The sequence below is a fragment of the Peromyscus maniculatus genome, chromosome 15, assembly GCF_049852395.1.
Source record: "Peromyscus maniculatus bairdii isolate BWxNUB_F1_BW_parent chromosome 15, HU_Pman_BW_mat_3.1, whole genome shotgun sequence".
NCBI lineage: Eukaryota > Metazoa > Chordata > Mammalia > Rodentia > Cricetidae > Peromyscus > Peromyscus maniculatus.
In genome coordinates, this window is record NC_134866.1 from 73,846,377 (window position 1) to 73,871,210 (window position 24,834).

At 44.4% G+C, this 24,834-nt stretch overlaps 1 protein-coding gene and 2 pseudogenes across 8 annotated transcripts in view; 2 read left to right on the forward strand and 1 right to left on the reverse strand.

Moving 5' to 3' along the window:
- Pde8b (phosphodiesterase 8B) overlaps positions 1-24,834 on the reverse strand; it is a 227,246-nt gene that overhangs the window by 124,380 nt on the left and 78,032 nt on the right. The window lies entirely within an intron of this gene.
- LOC143268775 (small ribosomal subunit protein eS12 pseudogene) lies at positions 9,956-10,348 on the forward strand (annotated as a pseudogene).
- Positions 22,035-24,553, forward strand: LOC143268781 (large ribosomal subunit protein eL22 pseudogene; annotated as a pseudogene).

A 24,834-nucleotide genomic window follows, 5' to 3' on the forward strand; every position in this document is an offset into this window, starting at 1 on the left:
TGCTGAAATGATCAGCTTTCTGCTGTTTGGTATGACTGACCAGAGCATGTGAGTGAGCATAGCCATCCCAACCATCCTGTGCTACACACAGCAAGACAGCATGCTTTACACCTTAAGCATGTACAAGTCCATTAAAGACACAAGATTCTACTCCTGCCCTTCTCAACAGAGAACGTTTAGGCAGCCATTCCAACGTGGCTCTTCCTGGCACCCCTGTTGGAGTACCCCGCTCCCTCTCAGTTATGTGTTCCTCTATCTTTCAACTCGATGCAATCTGCTTCTAGGGGATACAAAAAGCTGATGGTTATTGGACACCTACTACTGCATGCCAGGCACCAAGTTCTTCAAAGGCCATTTACTGGTCACGACCTCACAACGGGAGGTGGAGGCAGGCACACAGGGAAGGGGGCCCAGATAAAATTGTGGATGGCTTTTCGGAAGAGACCGCTCTGTCACCAGATGTTTGAAAGGTTAGGTCAGACAGAGAAGAAAGCACGGATCCATAGGGCTCTGTAAAACAGCAGGGCACGTTCAAGGCTGCAGTCCTGTGATGACAGGTCGGTGAGCTGTGGTTTGACATTCTCAGGACAACGAGTAACTGAGACAATCAGAAAAGCCAGAGTCAACTAAGCTTACTCGGGCACTCACTCTGGAAGGTATGCTCACACCACCTTTACCTGCGGCCATCACCTCGGTTAGCCAGAAGCTGTGTTAGCAGGTGTCTTCACCGTTCGGAGGCTTTTTTCTAGTGACACACTCCATTCTATTTCTGAGTGTAGTTATACTTCCTCCTCCAGCCTCACCCCTCATCCTGGTCTCTGTCCTCACCCACCCCTAACGCCCTCAGAACCAAGGACAGCAGAGATCTAGACAAGGCCTCTGAGCTTACCACCTGCGTACCTATCACCCACAAGCCTAGCTCAGTCAAGTTGAGGATGAGGCCGAGAGCCAATGTTTCTAACAGGCTCCCAAAGACTAGAGGTGGAGAACTAAGAGGTGGTGCCCAGTGGCAGAGTACTGACCTAACTGGCTGCCAGGAGGTACTAGGTGGTCTAAAGGCCACCCCTTAGTAGCAAGGGCTACCACAACAGACTCTACCGGTGGCATTGACTAGGATCCCCTTCCACGCTCCACCTGAATAGCCTCCACTAAGCCCTGGGTACCTCACCCTCAGAATGTGAAGTGGCTGCTATGAAAATGTCCTTTCAAGGCAATCTTCTGTCTGGTTAGCCTTTTGGGCATGGTAGACGTCACTGGGGGTAGTGGACACCTTTGGGGGGATGCAGGGGAAGATAGTTCTGTTTTTCCCTTCCCTCTGCTCTTCTTGATTTCATTCCTTCTCACCTGCTCTCAGGTCCTGGCCAGGGAAGTATTTCCATACTTGGTAGTATTCCCTAAATACCACTCTTTTCTACCTTCAAAACGATTTCTCTTCCTCATCCTAAAGAATTATCCCTGTGACCTCAATCACTACTACCTTCTTCATCTCACAGTTGAACTTAAAGTGTGGAAGATGCTTATCTTCAACTGTCTCTAGATGGCCCTGCCTCCAAGTTCATAAGCCATTATCATCTGGGGACTCCAATGAAGAGAAACCATGTGCCCAACTAGCCACCATTGGCCCTACAACGGAAACTTAGGGTTTCCGATGGCCTGCCATTTTCTTTGACTTCGATGGTTTGTTGTCACGACTTGGGACATGGTATGACAAGGGCAGGGCCTGGGCATTTTAATGCAGCTACAACACATCTCCTTACAGCACAGTCCCCCTTTATTAGGAGTTTCATGATGTTGTCTGTGACTCCATCACTTCAAGGATTCTGCTACTAGGGTCATCCCGCCAGGCCTGACTTAATTCCCGGGCAAATGGTAGGGGTGAACCTATGATCTACAGTGGGATAAGTGATACTTCCCAGAGACTCTCAATCCTGCCTAACTCCCTCTCCATATGGTAAGATAAAGTCGGCCAGGAGCTGGAGAGGCATCCAGAGAAAGCTTAGGTTAGGATCTCACCATTGAGGCAAAACTCAGAAGGTGTGCCTCTGATTGACTATTAACACAGCTAGAGCGCGGGCCAATTCTAATAGAAGCCATAAGAACTTATAACCCTCTGGGCACGTGTGTTCCCTGGGAACCTCATCAATGAGGAAGGTCAATTAGGAGTGAAATTCAAAAGTTGTAGGATTCCTCATCCAAGTATTATCGTGATATCCACTCTCCTCAGTGCTTAGGGCATCGTGTGGAGGTGGGGGTAAGTAAGAATGGCATGGGAGGACATGGGACACTAAAAATACAAAAGCAAATGAAGTTATTTAATGGCAGTGGCAGTTACGAACCCTTTGCCAAACTAGCTCTCCCATTCTCAACCAGCCACCCTTCCACGGGGTTGCTTTTATAACCTGGTGAATAAGGACAATCACTACCCTAATTCAACACATAAACATGTACTGTTCTGTAAGAAAATCTCTTCCAGGAATCTGCTCATCCATGTGTGTGTCAGGAAACATCTAATTCTAATCTCTGACCAAACAGTTTCCCAATCCCCGACACTGGCCTCACCTGAACTCTTCCTTCTGCCTGCTCTTGTAAGCAAGCTCTTGGTAATCCTCTCACACGGTGTAAGGAGCCTTGAGAAGGTTGGACTTAATTACAACCATTGTCTGGGGATTGGGGTAGCTTGATGACTGATGAGACTTATGAGAAACCAGCACAGATTGGGATCGAAGTCTGGGAGTGAAGCAAGAGTACTCGTGTTCACCACTGCCCCGTCCAGGATAGGGAGGGAGCCACGAACTCAGAAATGAGGTAGGCCTTACACTTTGATTCATATTTCCTTCATTTTTGATTTTATTTATTTATTTATTTATTTATTTATTTATTTATTTATTTATTTATTTATTTATTTATTTATTTTACATTTCATAGGTGTAGGCCATGCATAGCGACCACGGTCACACCTATCTCTTCATAACTCTCTCTCATGTGGTCATGCCTATTCATACTGTTTGGTGACACATTGAGATTACCAGGGTTATCTGTGTGATCAGGGATTTAGATCTTTCTGTTGGAGTTTGGTGGGCTCAACAGTGTGCACAGAACTAATGACAGTACTCCCCACTCCTGCAGAATCTACCAATGCCCTACAGTTTAGGGGTAAAGGCTGGGGCCCCATGAACCCCTCCTCTTTCTTGACCGAGACGGTTGATACAGCCAGTCTCATGTGGGCCCAGCACAGGAACTACTGTTGATGAGGGTTAATAACAGCCGCACTTGTAGTTAGTCTAGAGAAGGCATTTTGTAGCCTCCCCCCCCCATCTCCTAGCTCTTACATGCTTTCTGCCCTCTCCCACACATTCCCTCAGCCTTAGAGGGACGGTATGCATGACGTGCTTCAGGCTGGGCCTGCAACCATCACTGGTTCTCTGCATCCTGGCAGCCACGAGTCTGCATTCACTACCTTTCACTGTAAGAGGCGGCCTCTCTGCCTAACACTGGGGGCCGCGTTCATCTACGGCTGTCAGCACAGGTATTTGAAAGCACTTTGCTGCCATTTTCTTGCTATTTTTAATAGTGTACCAAACATCTAAGTGGGAAGCAGTGAGTGATTCACTCAACTGATCAGCAAATAAATCCGAATGAGGGAGACGTACCAGGAGGGCTTAAAGGCCTCAGAGTGATCAAACATTGCCAGCTTTCTGAATCTCGTGACAAGCACATAAATTGTGATGTCTGGAACAAAAACTGTGGAGATAACTGTTGTTTTGTTTTGTTTTGTTTTTTTCCAAAAGCTCAAAACTCAGCTCAACACTACATAATAATAATCATCATTTGTCAAGTGACATTCTCCAGAGAATACTGATCCAAGGAATTAAAAAGGCCCGTGGTTTATCCCAATGACCATGTTCCCACAAACATGAGGAATTAATAAGGGCAAGAAAGAGATACTGTCAATCCCCATTATTCAAGGTGGTTGCATTTGGTGATATCATAAGGTCATGTACGGGTTCAGGTGAGGCCGATGTCTTTAGTGAGCCAATGTGTTTTCCACAGGGTGCCTGAGAAACTGTTTGGTTAGATTCAAGTAAGATATTTCTGAAACACGGAAGCAGTGAGTGATTCCTTGAAGAGATCTCCTTACAGAACAATGTGTATATTTACACACAGAATTGGCTGAGGGCTTATCTTTACATCAAAGTCACTTCAAAAACTGAATAAATACTGAATCCTTGTTCCTTGGGAGTATGTGCTTGCAGGCCTCTGGCCACATTTGATGATCAATATAATAATGTTTTGTGCTTGCTTTTGTTTAAAGAACTCATCAAATACTGCTGGTTTATTAACACTGAACTCAACGCCAACAGTACTACACCTTGCTCTTATAGTGATCCAGCAGTGGCATTTTCCACCAAGGTCTGTCATGGCCTTCTTAGACGTAGAAGGGAAGACGGCATTTTTGCCCTGTATCTGGGTCCATTTTAGAGATGATGTCAGCAACAAGGAACACAGAGACAGGGGGCGAAAATGGCACTAAATAGACTGAGCAAAGGACAGTTATTTTCGGCAGGAGAGCTGAAACCAGAAACCTCAGCTGGGGACATTTGCCTGGGATGATTCAAATGTTTCACCGCTCCACCTGTGCCCACAGACAACTGGGAAGCACTTCAGTGTTGGGCCTGGGATTACAAATGGCCAATTACAAGCACTGGAGCTACAAACTTACAAATAAAAGTTGGCAAGTGAGTAAATTCTCAAATACAGAGTGTACAAACAATGAAGGAAGGAACTGTGCTGTCTTTCTACCCCAGAGGCCATACTGTTCCACAGCAGGATACCTGCTGTGGATGCTAGCACTGGCCAGGCCAACCCCATCACATTCAGGTCATCGGCCTTTGCTTCCTGGGTGGCGGCACCAAGTAGACTTGAGCTGAGCTCTCCGAAAGCATACAGGAGCACAGTACTGCTTCACAGTGATAGGAAGCATCCCACCTGCTTCCCAGAAGAGATGGGGGCTAAGGAGACCGTTCAGCCCCTACACTTTACCCCAAGGACAGTCTAAATCAGAGGAGCCCAGTGAAGACTCGAGGCAACTCCTACAGAAGTTCTAATAAGGACATTAAGGGACTATTATCAAGCATTTTGCATTTTCTAAATAAACTTTGAAACAACAACAACAACAAAAAAATCCCTATAGGTCCTTAGCATGACAAAGGAGGACCCAGATGGTGGAGAGGCACAGGGAAGAGCCCCCAGAAGGGCCAGCTTACTGTAACAAATCACGAGATTTTGCAAGAGACCTACAATTCTTAAGAGAAACAATAGCTATGTTTTAGGGGAGAGAGATCTGGGAAATTATTTAAACTCTAACTTTCCAAATAATACTTTAAAGAAAACTCTTGACTATATAATATTAAAATGGCTAATGGTCCCTAAAAGCCTTAAAATTAAGACAATTAAAATAATGGAAAGAGCATAGAATTTTTTTTTTATCGAGACACCAATAGATTACTCTAGTTGAACAAAAATTAATTTCTGAGCTTTCTGGCACTTAGATTAAACATGCATTTAGATACAGGTTTCACCAGTAGATAGAAACAATACAGCAGACCCTCCAGTCTAGGACACATTTGTGAGTATTGACATCTAGCAAGCATTCATTGGCCAGCATCAACAATCAATCCTCCTGTGTCTTGGCTTCTAGGTCAGCTGCTATCCCGATTCAGAGAAGCCTAGCTAGTCCCTAGACGTACAGAGAGCTTTTGATGGCAAAATAAGCCTGCTGCCTCAGTAGCAGGATAGAAGAGAAGGTATCTCCAAGAACATAACCTGCCGGGCTCTACCAACATAAAAGTGAACTAAGATGGTAACTTTTGCAAAACTAGAGAGTCAGATGACTTGCAGAGAGATGCACTTCAATATCAAAAGATGTCACACACACACACACACACACACACACACACACACACACACACACGGAGGGGACAAACAGCATTGAGGGTGGTTCAAGTTCTGACTGGATTATCTGTCATGTAACAGTCCCAGGAGCCCACTGTGGACACCTTGGCTATGGTTCACCTGGGTAAAGTTTTATTTTGCCTACATAACATACCTTTCATACTCTTGTACCTATTTGTTAAGACTGATTGTTGTGGGTGCTGTAAATATGACCTGAAAGGACTTGACTACTTCTGAATTAAGGTTATGAAGAGAGCAGATTAACAACAGGCTGCGCCTTCCAGCTTCTCAGTGGCTTCGGAGGCAAACAAACCTGACAATGCCTTCTCAGCAAGGTAGTTGACAGAATGCACTGAAGTTTAATCTTGCCACTCGGAGGCTGGAGGAGACACAGCTGTACAGGACAGAAAGCATCAGTACCACACCAGCTCTTGCTTGGTAGACAAGACAGGGAGAAGCAACAGGGGCAAAGGAAGGGGGACATAGTTGGAAAAATTGTCACAGGAACAGAAAAGCAGGTGGAACTTAGCCGAGCTGGGAGCCGTATAGCTAGCTGGTATGTAAGAGGAGTTCTACATTTCTCAACATGAAAGTTGGGTTGTTGGAGCCCACTAGGTTTCCTAGTAGCTGTACCCAGCAGGACTACATGGGAGGTTGATTGGACCACGGGCCTGGGTACCAGGTGTATGTAAGGGTCTAACTAGCAAGGGGGAGGTCTTTTGCTCCACCCCTTGGCATTGTTATAAATAGACCTTTGGAATAAAGTTCTGGGCCAGTGGGTAAGGATCCAGGTTCACCCAAGTCTATCCTGTGTTTTCTCTCTCCTCTCTATTTCTAACTAAGTCTCTTATCCCTCCTTCCTCAAGAGTTCCTGGGGTGAATAAGTGTGGGGGCTGGTCCCCCACACTGGGCACTGCAAAAGGGAGCCATCTTGAGAAGGGTGCACCCAAAGCTTGTTGCTTTGCAAAACTCAAGTCTCCACATTTCCCTTGTCCTTCAGAGCAAGTATTGCCACACTGTCTCCGCCAGTATCTATCTTGTGACCTGTTGAAAAGCAACTGAAGCAAGATTACTGGAAAGTAGATGCAGTGGGACTTGGATTGGAGATGTCAGAGCTCAGCTTGTTCTTCCTTTAAGGCTGGTCATTCTTGTCCGCCAGGAGACTGGGCAGGTGTGTGAGCCATAGTTATGGGAAGCACAGGAATTGCTGTACCCTTTCTCCCCAGTAGTCTGTTGGCCTTCCCACAGTGGCGGGTAGGATGGCTTAGATCAGACAAGCAGTGGAGCTCCATGCTGCCCAGCCCTTGGGGTACCCTGAACTAAACTATCTGGAGAATACAGTAGCGTGGGGACTTCAGATTGTGTAACCTTGTCCTAGGAAGCAGACAAACTTAAAGCTCTGGACCTCAGCTAACTGACACCAAAAAGAAAAGAGGTGAATACTCCCCAGACTTTTCTGCCCTCGAGGGGGTTACAGCCCAGGAAAACCCAGAGGGAAAGTGTGGAATGCTAGGCACAATGAACATTCACCTTTGCCAGCATGAACATCTGAGTGGACAGTCATTTTATATTATTGTTTTTGTTGTTGTTGTTTTGCTATTTCTTGAGATACATTACCCAACAAAGAAAGAGGAATCCTAAGTCTTATCTAAAAGGTAAGCCAGGTATGTCTGATATGAGGAATGGGCCGTTCTATCCACAGGATAAGTTCACATTTGTCACAACCGTTAATCTACTCAGGGTTTTGATGAGAAGGTGACCCCTCTGGATGATGAGAAGTGGAAAGAAGGTTCACTGTATCTCCTATCTTTAGAGAGAATCTGTTGGCACTGACCTACAGTCAAGGAAACTTAGGGACCTAATGTCAAGGAAAAGAAAAAAGCAGTTGCAACAAAAGAAAATATTAGAAATGAAAGAGTTGAGGCAGTACTATAATCAGATATCAACAAAGAAGCATAAATAAGCAAGCATGAGTACAACACCCAAGAACTCTGAACATGATCAAGAGACTGAACCTAAGAATCCACAGGGCAGCTGGATGTTGGTGGCACATGCCTTTATTACCGAACTCATGAGGTAGAGGCAGGTGGGTCTCTGAGTTCGAGGCTAGCCTGGTCTACAGAGTGAGTTCCAGGACAGCTAAGGTTATACAGAGAAATCCTGTCCCAACCCCAACCCAACCCCCAAAAGACTATTTACTGAAATATGAAGGGGATTTCCCCAACTCTTGAGAAAGAGTTGGAAATTGTGCTGCAGAAACTGAGTAGAAGGATAAGACTAGATTTGTATCTCTCACCTGTGTGGAAAGTCAACTCCAAGTGGATCAAAGACCTAATGAAAGTCCCAAACCTTGACTGGCAGAAACATCAGGAAAATGCTGTAAGGGTAAGTGCATAAGCAGAAACTTTCTGAACAGAACTCCAAAAGATCAGGAAACAATGGCAAGAATTAACAAGCAGGATTGTCTGAAGTTACAAAGTTTCTGCACAGCAAAGGAGGTGACAGAGAAAAGGGAAAGAATACAGAAGGAAGTCTTCACCAGCTATTCACCTCGCAGGAGAGTAATATCTCAAACATATAAAGAAGCCAGAAAAAAAGAGAAACAAAACATTTTTTTAAAAGAATCTCAATCCATAAACAGGGAGATGAATTGAGGAAACACTTTCAAAAGAAGTATAAAAGGCCAATAAATACATTAGAACATGGTCCACAAGAAGATTTCTTTCAGAAAACCACAACCAATCAAAATGCAGAGTGTGGAGCTGAGTCCCAGTGGGTACATCTAAAGGACAACTCCCACTCCTAAGGCTCAGCAAACAATGGGAAAAGGGGACAGAAACAGACAGAGGATCAGGGAGTATGAAGTGAGATTGTGTCAGAATGTCAGAAGCTACAGCCTTAAAGACTCACCACAATGACTGTCTAAGCGTGAGCTGAACAGAGACAACAACAATACCAATGTAAACAGAGGAAACACCACGAGGTCCCAACCCTATACAAAGAATACAGGCAACTAAGGAAGACTGAGAGGGGGAGAAACAGTCTTCCTCAGGGAAGAGCACACCAATTGGTTATCTAATACCAAATGGCCAGCTCTGAAATCACACCTAGAAGTAACATTATACAGACTGAGCAGATTATATTTAGGAATATACAGGTATACACATGTCACAACAATTAATGAACAAAGAGACTATGAATTTGAAAGAGAGGAAAGGAAGGTATGTAGGAAGGTTGGAGGGAGGGAAGGGAAATGATGTGATTATATTATAATCTCTAAAATAAAAGAAATAATTTTTAAAAGTCAACATTTTTAGCCATCAGGATAATCCAATTAAAACTACACAGAGATCCATCTCACTCTAGTCAGAATGACCATAAACAAAGAAGAGCAAATAAGGAATGGAGACCCTTATATACCACTGAAGGAATGGAATTAGTCCAACTACTGTGGAAATCAGTATGAAGGTGCCTCAAAACACTAAAAATAAATATATATGATTGAAATATACCATTCTTGGGTACACATAGAGCAACAAGTACAACACACAACTGCTCACCCATGTTTACCACGTTTACTGATCATAACAGCCTTAGTGCCCATATACAGATAAATGGATGAGTAAGTATGGTATGTATGCTTAGTGGAGTAGTATTCAGTCATAAAGAAGAATGGAATCATATTGCATGCAGCAAAATTGATGCATCTGAAGACCACGTGTTAACTGAATAATCCAGGCTCAGAAAAACAAGATTCACATGTTTTCTTCTTATATATGGAATTGGGGTTGGGGGCATGAGAGTATAGAGGAACTATTAGGAAAGAGGAAAAGGATCAGTGGGAAGAGAGGATGTAGAATCCAGGCACTATAGGGTTGACTACAAACAATGTGTGTTATGTGAATAGATAAAAATGTCTCTGTGAGCTTTCTTCGCTGCCATCTCTGAGTGACAGGCAGGCTCCAATGCATTCAAGACCTGACTTCACCTGGAACCCACTGCCATGCCCCAGGAAGGTGTTGCTGCTGGAGGTGTAAGGGAGATATAACAGATGGTAACGTGGCTTTACAAGAGATGCTAAGGACCATCCTCCTCCATGATGACCTAGCATGAGGAATTCACAAAGCTACCAAAACCTGAGACGAGGGCTGAGCTCACCTTTGTGTGCTTGCCTCCACCTGTGATGAGCCTGTGTGTCAAGTCAGTGGATGCCCTTTGCACCGAATCAGCCTAGATGGGGTTGATGATGACAGGAAACTAGGGGATTGGACAGGCCTCTGTGAAACTGAGAGGGAAACCCCATAAAGTAGTCGGTTACAGTTGTTCAGTGAAGGACTATGACAAAGAGAGCCAGACCAAGGATGTCACCAAAGAGTACTTCAAATGCAAGAAATGAACAATTTTAAAAAATGGCTCTTTAAAAAAGTGTCTCAGTGAAACCATTATTTTATACACTTGCGCATCTAATTTAAAATACTTTTAATAGATAGATAGATAGATAGATAGATAGATAGATAGATAGATAGATAGATAGATAGATAACCAGTCTTTAGAACCAACAATAACTACTTACAGGATATTGTGACTATCTTAGGGTTTCTATTGCTGTGAAGAGACATCATGGCCATGATAACTCATAAAAGAAAATATGTAACTGGATCTGGCTTACAATTCAGAGGTTTGGTCCATTATCATCATGGCAGAAAGCATGGCAGCCTGCAGGCAGACATGGTGCTGGAGGAAGAGCCAAGAATTCTATCCCTGCATCAGCAGGCAGCAGGAAGAGAGAGAGACACTGGGCCTGGCTTAAGCACCTGAAACCTCAAAGCCCACCCCCAGTGACACACTTCCTCCAAGACCACACCTACTCCTACAAGGACACACCTTGTAATAGTGCCATTCCCTATGAGCCTACAGGGGCCACTTTTTTTCCAAACCACCACAGTGACAAAGACATAGTTTCCTCTTTTAATATATCCAGCTGCTACTTCGTAGCACTTAGCGCCACTCATCCCAAGCCTCCTCCTGCTTCCTCCTCCTTCAGCTACTCTGAGTAGGCTCCACTCCCTAGGACTCCAGAGTAAGCTGGTTACAGGATATACACACTTGATTCATGTCTTGCATAATCAGTAGGAATCTACTCACACTTAGAGCTGCCATCCCCTGTATTAAAATAGACAGTGAATAACTAGTGTTGGCCAAGATATGGTATAGCTGCTTTATAAAGTAGCCTAATTTCTCAAAAGGGTAAAATCTGGCGTACACCAGGAGAAATGGAAACAGAAGCTTATGCATGGATGGTTATGGGAGCATTATTCAGAACAGTCAAAATGGGGGAACAGCACCCATGTCTACTAAATGAGAGGAAGAGAAATGGAATGTGGTATATACGTGGGTAGGAGTGTGATTCTTGCATGAGGGGATGAAGCACTGGCATTCCACAATGGGAAGGAATCTTGAAAACATTGTGCTAAGTGAAAGAAGCCAAACACAAAAGACTACACACTACCTCCATCCATTACAATATGTCCAGACCAGGCAAATCGCAGAGACAGAAAGCAGGTCTGTGGCTTCCTTGGACTGGAAGATCGTGATGAGGGAAACAGGCAGTGATTGCTAACGTAACCCATGGTCTCTTTGGAGAAGACAGAATGGGGTAAAGAGGAACACCTCTGAGAATATACTAGAGACCTATATACATAGATGAATTACATCTCAATAAAACTTCCACAGAAAAGTAAGGAGTTAATTAATAATTGTCACCAGGAATTTTTCTATCTGGCCATCTTACAGAACACCAAATGCCTACTAGTCATAGGAACTGGCACTCTTAGCAATGATCTGATGAGACCACTTCAATTTCAATGAATAAACCACATAAGCTAATAACCGCATCTTCCAATGGGCGGGGAGGGATACAGGGTAACAAGGTCCTGTAATTTAGTCTTTCCATAGAAAAAGATTACATAGATTTTCTATGACTTTCTAGAATCTATAACAGCATTTGAGAAAAACTTCTAGTATAAAGCTGAGTATCAAAGAGTGAAAACCTTTACTCACCTAAAGAGGACCCAATGAACAAATGCTTTTATTTACTCAGTGATGTCCCATGAAGGCGCAGTAAGATATCAGATAGATTATTTAGCGCCTTGGCAAGATCAGGCAGAACCTTACACTGCTCTTAACTCAAGGACAAAATCTTTCCTGTTCTCTGCCTCGAGGAATGTCTGCCTCTTCATGCATCTTCACTTTTTCGTCTGCTGTTGGTCCCTTGGACACTTTCCCAAGTGGCTCCCACGGGATCCACTAGTCACTTTGTCCTCTCTGCCATGTTATCTTGTGCTAGCACATGTTAAATGCAATGTAAACTAACAAATTCTTAGCATAGTGAAACCAGTTGGGTACATCTAAGTGACAGGACCAGCTTCCCACACAAGTACAAAGCAGGTCCCCAGGTCACGTGGTTACAGAACAGACTTTGGTCTCCCAGAGTGTCTCCCCTGAATCCAGCTGTCCTGAACTTCTTGGTAGGAGCACTCATGATGAGACCCAGGGGTCATTAAATACAATAAAGTCAGTGTATAAGCAACTCCAAATATGCAATTAGAAAGATAACCCAGGTACCAAGTTAAATAGGATCCAACTTAATGTTGCTCACAAATTTTGAATAAGACACATAATGTACACACCTGATAGAGAGTGTAAATATATAACATGTAGATATGAGACATATATCACTGGCCCTGTTCTTTCTTCTCTCACATGACCATACATTCATAGAAGCATTCTGTCTCTAGCATAGGTTCATTCTTCTGTATTTCAGTTATTGCACAAAGTAAGAGGGACACTTGCTTTCACCTCCCAATTCCTTTTTTAAAAAACAATATTGAGGGTGCTTAATATCCTCACAGGGAGAATGTAGACAATCTACTTAGGAGCATTCTGATACTAAAGAACACACAGCACCTCTTCTATACCCTGTTTCCTCTGTGAGACCCTTGTTCTATCTTCTAATTTCAATTTTCTGCTTTTTGACCTTTTTTTCTCCCCAGACCCTCACTAACCCCATGCCCATTCTCATTTGCAGGGTGTTTCCATCTCAACAGGCCCCCAGACAGGTGTGAAACCATCACCAGTTAGAATGAATACAGCTGTGCTTCCCGCTGCATCTTTAAGGCTTGCCATTATCATTTTTTAAAAGATATTTTTTTCATTTGCAAAAAAAAAAAAAAAAAGTAACTCAGTTATTTTTTTTTTACCCTTATCAAAGCTGCAGAGAAAAGAAACAAAAACCAAGAAGCTGCCAACAGCCAGCAGGGGCACACCTTCCCATGTCCCACTGTGTAGGACAGGCATATCTCAAAGTCAGCCCTGCTGCCGGAGCTGTGGCCACAACCAGGTGTCTTCAAGTTAGGAGAGGGCCCAGCCAGACCCCTGGATCCAGAAGGCACAGGTGGTCTTTCTCCCAACTGGACACCCCAAAAGGGGCCATTCCTGAAACCCTCTTAGGCATCTGCTGACACTTCACAGGTCCAGGTGTGGTGCCAAAGGAGAGGATGACCTGAGAAAGAGGGTTGCTGGGCAATGAATAGGGAGGCCACTAGATTCCACCCACAGTGGTGGGGACAGAGAGTCTGGCTGACAGCTGCCAAAGGCACTTGTTGAAATGTTAGTGATTGATTAGAAACAAAATGTCCTATCACAGAAGAATGTAGAGAAGAATGACCCCCAGAGTCTAACTTCTAGATGCCAGTGGTTAGTGTATCTTGGTTGGCATCATTATTAGCCAACATTTACTTCTGCATGTCAAAGGCTTGGGCTTCACAAAGGTTCTCAGCGGTTGGAGCCTCCCCTCCAGATGTCTTCCCCTCTCTGTAGCAGTGACGTTCCACATCATCTACGTATCCACCACACTCCCAGGAAGGGCTGCAGGCTGCTTCCAGTACCTTCATGAGACGATCCTAACAAGATGGATTCTGATTTTTTAGTTTTGTTAAGTCACCGATCTTTATCTAAATATTGTCATTTTTATTTCTGGAAATTTAAGAGCGACCGCATACAAAGGGTTTCAAACAGATTTTACAAAATGATCTCTCCACAACCCACCCACAGAAAGGTAGTCTTGATCAATAGTTCCTTCCTAATCTGTTTCTCCATCTTCAGCCACTCCTTCATGTTTTAATCACTTTTCTAATAAAGAAAGAGGGCACTTTGGGAAAATGGCTCAATTATTGACTAAATGAGCCTCAGTTAAAATCATCAATACAAAGCCTGATGATGTATTTACTCTTTATTGTAAAATTAGTTAGCATTCAATTTCTACAAAATTGGCATTTATAGATGTTCTTACTATTATCTACTTTACCAAATCTTTAAATGACTTATGTAAACATTGCAGACGTATGCCCATACATGGTGGCTAATTTTTAAAATGTAACTTTTTAAAATGCTTCATACGGCAAAGATGCCTCTCTCCTTTTCAAATCAGATGGTAACTGATGAGCTGAATTCTGAGAAACACTTTTCATTGAACAAGGTCTTGGAAGACTTTTGCCACAGCACAGCTTTTCAAAAGAATCTTGAATAAAATGATTTTGCCTCATATGTTTTATTCATACAATGAAGTGTGGTGGATAGCTAGATTTCAACGTGCAAACTTTCCCGCACAAAGAGAAGATCCGACAGCTAAACCCTAAACATGGTTCCTGAAGGACAAAGACTTGCCTACAAAACACGTCCAGGATGTGGAGAATGTCGTCTGTGTTACTCAGATTTTCCTCTCACCCCCAGGTTGTGTAAGCGAAGGCTGGGCAGCTGCTGGTTAAGCACTGTTGTTGAGAATAGCTAGCTCAGTAGAGGATGCTGCAGCCCCCTTTCTCCTCTTTAGAGTAGGAAAGTGGCTAAGACCTTCTTCCTGTTCCCGAGTGAGGATCGAAGAACTCCTGAGCGAGAGAGTGAATGCCACTGCCTCTGGGGAGGCTGGCAGAAAGAAAGTTACAGACCACTATAACTGCCACCATGGAGTGTAGAGTAGGCTTTAAAGGAGTAAGGGCATGAGTGATAGAGCGAAGAGCTGCTTGGAGCTGCTCCGGAAGAGAGGGGACAAGAAGAAGTAGAACGGATCACATTTCCAATGGTTTTAGTGGGCCAAGGGAACAAGGCAGCAGGCAGCAGAAGACAGGAATCACCTGGCAGGGGCCCTATCTAGGAGGGCTTCCTGCCACTGTGATAAGGAGGTACCAGCATGGGCGGGGGGGGGGGGGCTATCCTCCCAAGGCCCAAGCCAGAACAGCAGGGCACAATATGAAGCCAGCTAGAGAGTACATTCCTTAATTGAGTAATGGAGGCATGAGCGCGTGCGTGTGTGCGTGTGTGCATGCGTAGGGGGAGAACTTACATGTGCATACATCTGCACATGTGATAAAAAAGTTAACTCAAAAACTCAAAGAGAATTAACTTTCCCCTTTCACCTTTCTTACTCACCTAGATCCCGAGGGACCAAAACCTGTGCCCAGGAAGGAGGAACAAGAGAAGCCCTTCTCTTCTAATTCCCGAGACTGGGACAGTCCTGAGCAGAAGCAGCACTGAACTGGGTGATGGTGTGTTTGTGTGTGGCGGTGGTGGCACGTGGTCTGTGTGTGTGTGTGTGTGTGTGTGTGTGTGTGTGTACGTACGTGCACATGTGTTAAAGCTCAGTCTACACCACTTAATATTTAAACTTAAGGTGTGACATACACAATTCAGACACACGGAACAAAGATCAGACAGAACAAGTTTGAAAAAAAAGTGATGAGAAAAACAAATCTGTGTTTTGATGTTAACCCTACCAGGCCCAGCCAGCCCTTCACCATGCACGGGAGGCTCTTTTTCAGCTGGTGTTTCCTTTTTAGGCTGTGTAGAATTTCTAAGAGTCACCTCCGGACTAAGCATTATATCAAGTTATCGCTCGAAGCAAACATTGTCACTCCCAGGCCTGTGCTGAGTTCTTTGGGAGCTCCTCACAAGAGCCCACAAGGTCTCACACAATCTAGATGCTGCCCACCTCTGGTCCACGGTGGACCATTCTCTGCCAACTTGCTCTTCTCCAAACACTTGGGCTGCTCTGGGTTCTTCTAATACTCAGGCTCTTTCTGGCCATGTGATCACTGCATCTTTATTATCTGGAACAGTCTTGTTCAAATTATATTAAGAAAAGGTCCCTGAGGTCTCTGGCTATCAACACAGATGCATCTACTTCTCTCTTTGATCCCATCCACTTTGAGTTCATATATTTGAAGCCCTATGATTGGATGAACAATATTGTGGCATTATTATGCCTTCTTTATATTTTTTATAGAATGATCTTTGTAACAGGTAATATTAGTTCAGAAGTATATTTTGCATTTGATACTTAATATGTTCACTTCAAGTTTCTTTTGATTAATATTAGTGTGGTATATATGCTCCTATACTTTTACTTTTGTTCTATCTGAATTTTTAAATTTAAGATATTTCTTTGGTTGAAAGAATACAGCTGAGTTTTGCCCTTTTATCTGGTAATTTTCACCTTTTGTTTTTTGGGAGGGGGGGGGGAGACAGGGTTTCTCTGTGTAGCTTTGCGCCTGTCCCGGATCTCACTCTGTACACCAGGCTGGCCTCAAACTCACAAAGATCCACCTGGCTCTGCCTCACGAGTGCTGGGATTAAAGGCGTGCGCCACCACCGCCCGGCAATTTTCACCTTGTAAGTAATACGTTTCCATTTAACACGATTTTATATGCCTGCATTTGACACTATCACCTTGCATCTTACATGTGAACACCAGTGACACTGCTGTGTGGACACAGGGACAGAAGCAGAGGTGTCGACTGAGATAAATCTGTACACGATTCAGGATGCTCAGTGAGAACTAGTTCTCTTTTTTCAAGAGAGTCTGAACATGGCCTAGTTAGCTGCCTTTGCTCTCCACACACAGAAGAAATTATCCTTCCTGTCAGGAATCACAGGAGTCACTATGGAACCCTGAACACAAAATGGAACCAAGTGAGAATAGAAAGGGAACACGAATGCACTAGCAAAGCTGAATGCCTCGGGAATCTGCCCACACACTCAGACACAATCAGGGCACAAGGAGAGCAAATGATGCCTGAGAGAAGCTCCCACAGGGTGGTCCTTTGTGCCAGACGGAATGGGACCCATCTTCGCTTTCATGCATTATTTCTAGTTTGCCATCCTTTAGGGCAGCGGTTCTCAACCTTCCTAATGCTGTGACCCTTTAATACAGTTCCTCATGTTGTAGTGACTCCAACCATAAAATTATTTACGTTGCTACTTCATAACTGTAATTCCACTACTGCTATGAATTGTAATATCTGATATGCAGGATATCTGATATGAGACCCCCAAAGGGGTTGCAACCCACAGGTTGAAAATCACTCCTTTAGGGCAAAACATTCTGAAGATATAAAAATAATTTATTACAATAATCAATTGTGATGATAAATAATGATTTATGGAGAAATAAAATATACCCACAAATTTAACTAATACTTCATCTAAACCAAAGCTGTTAGACAGTGCTTAACAACAAATACAGATTAATTCCTAAATATGAAAGTCCTGGACCAAAAGAACTTTCAGTAAGTTGAGTAGTTTAAGATAAACAAAAGTAGGGTTGTTCTTTGTTGGTCCTAGCAATGATGAACATCCATTAGTTAGCTATTAGATATTTGCAAAAAACACCTCTGGGACTTATTCCATGGAGGACATTGAACGGGTCCTGAGTACCTGTCTTTATGAGATTCACTGTCCTTTGTGATCAGGCTATACTGGGGTTAATATGTGTACTTTGTGTGTATGTGTGTTTGTGTACGTGTGTGTGTGTGTGTGTGTGTGTGTGTGTGTGTAGAGTCCAGAGTTCAATATCAATTGTTTTCCTAGTTTGAGCTCTCTCTCTCCTCTCCTCTCTCTGTCTCTCTCTGTCTCTGTCTCTCTCTGTCTCTGTCTCTCTTTTAGACAAGGCCTCTCACTGAATTTGAAGCTCACTAATTTGGCTAGACTGACTGTCCTGCAAGGCCTAGAAATCCTCCTGTCTCTGATTCCCAGTGCTGGGATTACAGGTACACATTGCCGTGTGTGTGTGTGTGTGTGTGTGTGTGTGTGTGTGTGTGTGTGTGTGTGTTTGCGTGCGCGTGAACGTGCGTGTTATTTTGATTCACATGGGTTCTGAAGGATTGAATTCAGGTCCTCATGCTTCCATGCAAGCATACCCAGAACCTGCTGTGCCCATACTATAATGTTGACTTATACAATCAAAAAATACCAGGCCTGAATATTTGTAGGTTTTTTGTTTGTTTGTTTGTTTGTTTGTTTTATCTTTTCTTACAATGAAAAGACCATGAACATACTCCTTCATGAATTAATGAGACTATAAAATCCCTTCAGGAGCCACTGAACTAATAAAAACCAAGCCTGGTCCCAGGTTGATCTGTTCTGGAACTGCCCCTGTCACCTTACTTCCCAGCAGAGTCAGACAAGCAAACAACAGTAAATGTCCATGTTAGAAGCCAAGAAGGAGTCTCCCCTGTCTCTGAAGTCACTAACTGACACTAACATCTGGAAAACAAGAGTGACCTGGCTTCAGCTGAGGCCTGGGAAGCATGGGGCCTGTAGGGAAGCAACTGAAGCCTATAGTTTTTAAGAGGCTGGATTAATGTTTGGCTTAGTAATTTGTGATACATAACATCTAGTGCCTTCTCAGGAGGGCCAAGAAAGCAGAATCCATGCACCTGCATGCATCAATGTGCATGTTTGCATGTGGTCTGGGAAGGTGATGTGTCTCCAGCATACTGTGCAAGGCCCCAGATAGAGGCCTGTGGTCCTACTGCATCTGGAGAATTCAGTCTACATTTTCCATACTGAAAAAAGGCTGTCATATCCGTCCATCATCTGTCAAAGCAGGAAGGAAAGACCATCCACAATCACTATCAGAACCAATACAATTCTTTCTCCACTTTTGGTCAGGGACATCTTCTGGCAAGGATCGCCAGGCTTTCCTATTGTGGAATAGTTGTTTAACAATGCAAAGATGTGTTGCATTTGTTTAATTATGTAAAGATGTGTTGCTGTTCTACCTTGCCTGCCTAAGGCACCTGATTGGTCTAATAAAAAACTGAGTGGCCAATGGTGAGGGAGGAAGTATAGGCAGGGGGAGTAAGTAGGAGGAGGAATTTAGACTCAGAGGAGAAAAAAGAAAAAAGAGACAATAAGGGCCAGAGAGACAGACATGGAGGAAGCAGGAAAGTAGGACACACAGAATGAAAGAAAAGTAAAAAGCCCCAAGGTAAAACCCAGATGAATAGAAACAGGTTAAATTAAGTTAAAAGAGCTAGCAGGACAAGCCTAAGCTAAGGCTGAGCTTTCATAATTAATAATAAGTCTTTGTGTCTTTATTTGGGAGCTGGTTGGTGGCCTAAAGAAAATTTCAACTCTGCTTTCCTTTCTATCCAGGTATACACTGCTTGGGGATTCCCACGGCTTCCATGCATTGATGCAGAGGACATCAACCTGGAGACTGGGAAAGAAAACCTGTAATACAGAGACCTTTAGTCCGTATGAGAAAAAGACTAGACTGAAACCATACAGGTCTCACTGATACTAGAGAGTCATGCGAGCATTAAAAGACAGAACAAACCAACAAAGTGACACAATTAGCATGTAAAAGAGACTGTTGTGTTGTTTGGGGTTTTGGTTTGGCTTAGGTTTTGTTGCTGTTTTTTAAGACAGGCTTTCATGTAGATTGCTGTGGGATGTCTTTCTGGATGCTGTGAATTTGTGTTGCTCTGATTGGTTGATAAATAAATCTGTTTGGCCAATGGCAAGGCAGCTTAGAGGCAGGAGAGAGACAGGAAGAAGAAAGGCAGAGGCAGAGGAGATGCCATCCCGCCATCCAGGGAGCAGCATGTAATGGCGCACAGGTAAAGCCAAGGAACATGTGGTGACATACAGATTAATAGAATGGGCTGAGTTTAGTTGTAAGAGCTAGCTAGCAAGAAAATTGAGCCATAGGCCATGGGCATGCAATTTGCAATTGATATGATATAAGCCTCTGTGTGTTTACTTGGGTCTGAGCAGCTGCAGGACCAGGCAGGACACGGGCAAACTTCCATGTACAGTAGATCAGGCTGGCCTTGAACTCAATCTGCAGATGAGGCTGACCCTGAACTCCTGATCCTCCTGCCTCCACTTGCTGAGTTCTAGCATTACAGGCATGTGCCACTATGTCCAGCTAAAAAGGAAGACTTTCTGAACTAAAAACATTTGAGAAAAAAAATAATTAAATTCAATAATCTAACTCTGTGGCTCCTAGCCATCTGTATGCTGCAACCCTTTAATACAGCTCCTGATGTCATGGGGACCCCCAACCATAAAATTATTTCATTGCTACTTCATAACTGACTGTTATGAATCATAATGTAACTATCTGGTGGGTAGGATATCTGAGATGGGACCCCAAGGGGGTCATGACCCACAGGTTGAGAACAGCTGATCTAACTGACCGATAACATTCACTCCTGGGAATGAAATGCCATCTGCAGAAGGGCCTAGCAAACGTTCCTGTGAATGCCCAGTTAGTAGACAGCTTTTATTCTGTGGCCAAATGGTCAATTGAACTTGCTTAAACCTGTCACGGCAGCATGAGAGCAGCTGTAGGTGAAACACATGCAAATGAGGTTATAATATAATAAAACTGCATTTATAGAAACAGGAAGTGGGGTGAGTCTGGCAAAGGTTCTGAAGTCTGTGGAGTTCTGGTCTGGAAGATCAAGTTAAAAATCCATCACGACACACGACGGGGGAAACAGAAAGGAAACAGATCTAGGGGGTTAAAAAATGAGCCATCAATAACTCTGAAGGAAAAAAGAAAGTGCTGGAGAACACATCGTTGAAGAAGGAAGAAAGGAGCTTTCCCGAGTTAGCATTAAGCCTTCAGGCTTAATCAGGTAAATTCTACTGAGATACGTGAATTAGCAGAATGAAAGATAACATTTATAAACTTACACGAAGAAGGAGAAGGTAATGGAGTGGGGGAGGGGCGGAGAGAATTAGTCTCATATGTGTTACATTATCAAGATCAGCTTTAAGAGGGAGAGGGAACAGCATGCCAGGTTTACAGTGCACCTATGTGTGAGGTGGTCGTAGTAGGTTTTCTTTCCTAGATGAAGAACATTAGTAAAACAAATTAAAGAAAGAGAGGCTTAAATCTAAATTTCTTTTAAAAAAAAAAAACTTTAAAAAGGCAAGCTGTGAAATACCCACAGGTGTTGTGGGATATCTGTACACAGTGTGAAGATATATTGCTGTGATTAGTTTAATAAAGAGCTGAACGGCCAATAGCTAGGCAGGAGGTATAGGCAGGACTTCCGAGCAGAGAGAGGAGGAAGGAGGAGATAATAGAGGCACAGAGGAGATGCCAACAAGACGTGGAGGGAGTCAGACATACAGAATGAAAGAAAGGTGAAAAGCCACATGGTAAAACACAGATCAATAGAAGCGGGTTAATTTAAGTTACAGAGCTGGTGAGACAAGCATAAGCTAAGGCCGAGCTTTCATAATTAAGAAGTCCTTGTGTCAGCAGCACACAGGAGGCCCCCGAGCCACCCACTGAATGCACTTGGGTACTGCTATGCTGGGACGTTAACCCTTCACACACATGCGTCCAGGGCCCTGACAAGTCTGGAAGACTCGGAGCACGGAGCATCCACTATATACAGTCAGGTCCGTCTCTAGCCCAGCCTAGGAGGACTGCAGTGGAGGCAGGGCAGGGGCAGGCTCAGAAGGCTGAGAAATTATCTAGGGGAGGTAAGGAGAGAGGGCTGCAGGGGTGGCAAAGCCGGGATCATGTGGTAGCCACGGCTTCTAGGCCATGGCACATGCCCCACCGTCAGACTCCACTTAAAGAACAGAAATTCTAAGATGAAATTATGAAGAATTTGAGGACAAGGACTGCAGAACATGAGGTCCTTCTGAAGATCGGGTCCTGTGCGTACCTATGAGGGCAATCCTGCCCGCATAACACCCAGGAGATGATGTAATGCAAAGAGATGACGTAAGCACCAGAAGCCAATGGGAACCTCCCAGAGAGGAGTATCAGGTATAGCAGCTGGGAGAGGAAATGATGAACATGGCTCCCAGAATGTTCTCCACCTGGGTATGAACAGAGGGAGAATGGTCTGCATTGAAGGTTTGCTGGACCCATAAGTGTGGTCATGGGAAGATACCACATCTGGAAGGGCAGGGATTCGGAAAGTCATATGCCCTGGAAGCTTGACAGTGAACGAATGGAGAAAAAGAGGAGGAGGAGAAGAAGGTAGAAGAGGAGATGGTGTTGGTGGAGGAGGAGAAGATGGGGGAGGAGGAGGTGGAGGAGGAGGAAGTGGAGGAGATGGAGGTGGAGGAGGTGGTGGAGGTGGTGGAGGAGGAGGTGGAGGAGGAAGTGGAAGAGGAGGAGGTGGAGGAGTAGATGGTGTTGGTGAAGGAGGAGGTGGTTGTGAAAGAGGAGGAGGAGGTAGAGGTGGAGGAGGTGGTGAAGAAGGTGGAGGAGGAGGTGGAAGTGGAGGAGGTGGAGGTGGTGGAGGAGGAAGTGGTGGAGGAGGAGGAGGTGGAGAAGGAGGTGGTGGAGGAGGAGGTGGAGGAGGAGGTAGAAGAGGAGGAGGTGGAGTAGGTGGTGGAGGAGGAGGTGGAGAAGGAGGTAGAAGAGGAGGTGGAGGAGGTGGTGGAAGAAGAGATGGGGGAGGAGGTGGTGGAGGAGGTGGAGGAGGAGGTGGAGGAGGAGGAGGTGGAGGAGGTGGGGGAGGAGGTGGAGGAGGTGGGGGAGGAGGTGGGGGAGGAGGTGGAAGTGGAGGAGGTGGAGGTGGTGGAGGAGGAGGTGGTGGAGGAGGAGGAGGTGGAGAAGGAGGAGGTGGAGAAGGAGGTGGAGTAGGTGGTGGAGGAGGAGGTGGAGAAGGAGGTAGAAGAGGAGGTGGAGGAGGTGGGGGAGGAGGTGGAGTAGATGGAGGAGGTGGAGTAGGTGGTGGAGGAGGAGGTAGAAGAGGAGGTGGAGGAGGTGGGGGAGGAGGTGGAGTAGGTGGAGGAGGAAGTGGAGGAGGAGGAGGTAGTGGTGGAGGAGAAGGAGGTGGAGTAGGTGGTGGAGGAGGAGGTGGAGTAGGTGGTGGAGGAGGAGGTGGAGGAGGAGGTAGAAGAGGTGGAGGAGTAGGTGGAGGAGGGAGGAGGAGGAGAAGGAGGAGGAGGAGGTTGTGGAAGAGACAGAAGCAGCAGCAATAAACAAGCAATAAAAACTAAGGATCCTTTCAAAACAAAAGATTCCCAAATAAGAAGTTATGGGTGACCTGTGGGTATTTATTTGCTTGCCCACCATCTCCCTGTGCCCGAGGTACCATTCAATAAGTAAACCGTACTTCCCTATGCCCACAGAGGCATACATGGACCAAGACACTGGCACAGAATATCTGTGGATCATCTGCTGGTCCATGCACTATAGAGGGCCTTCCAAGAGGAAAGAGGAGACAGACACAGAAGAACTCACTTAATGGGAGAGCTGAAAAGGTGATTTTTAAAAAGAAATTCATTACAATGAGCATTCTTTGCAAGATGCAATCCATTTTCTGACAATAAAATTAACTTTATCTATCAAGTAGAAACTTGATAGAGGAAAAACAAAAACTGAAACCAAGAGTTGATGGCTTGCCTCTCACAGGAAAGGGAGAAGGAGAACCCAAGAGTGCACCTTTAGGCCCCTGACTGGGAAGCCACTACCACACAGTGCCTCGAGAACACAGGAAGGTGATGACCCATTAGACATGGGACTCTTAGAGAGTGGCCATGCTTACTCTTCAGCATAATTATTTTAACTGTTGATGGCTACAACTTCCATGTTTGAAAGCATTTATTCAAACAGTCCTCTTCTATCACCTTTTAGGGCTGAGACAGTTCTTCCCCAAGCTCATTTCATATCTACATTTAAAAGCAAGAAATCTGTGACATACAAGAAGTCTTACAGTTTCTAAGGAATGTATATTTGAAGTTCTTTCCAGGATTTCCAGCCTATATAATCCAGTTGCTAAGCAACTAGATGTGTTTGTATCTGGGACCCACAGTAGATCAGAAGGAAGGGATCTGAAAGGTGCATATAAAATTGTTTAAGAAAAGACACATGCTCCCTTTCTGCCTCTTCTGCCGCCGTGGCGCCCATGAAAAAGCTTGTGGCAAAGGGGGGCAAAAAAAAAAGAAGCAGGTTTTGAAGTTCACCCTTGATTGCACCCACCCTGTAGAAGATGGAATCATGGATGCTGCCAATTTCGAGCAGTTCCTCCAGGAGAGAATCAAGGTGAGTGGGAAAGCTGGGAATCTTGGCGGAGGGGTTGTGACCATCGAATGGAGCAAGAGCAAGACCACTGTCACTCCCGAGGTGCCTTTCTCCAAAAGGTATTTGAAATATCTCACCAAAAAATATTTGAAGAAGAACAATCTCCGAGACTGGCTGCGTGTTGTTGCCAACAGCAAAGAGAGCTACGAGCTGCGTTACTTCCAGATCAACCAGGACGAAGAGGAGGAGGAGGACTAAGACACATTGATCTGGAATGTTTTGTATTAATTCATAAATAAAATTTAGGAACAAAAAGAAAGAAAAGACACATGCTAACACTCATCCTGCTTATTGGTTGTGTGTGGGTGCCCAGCTTCCTTTTAGTAAATGTTGAGAAGGAAGACAATATGAATACATACTTCCTGTCGATGACTAAAGACAGAAAGCTCAGGAAAATGTAAACGTCATTCAACCCAGTCTATAACTATATCAAATCCAGTCACATTAGACCTACGTACACGCTGATTTAAAGAAGGGAA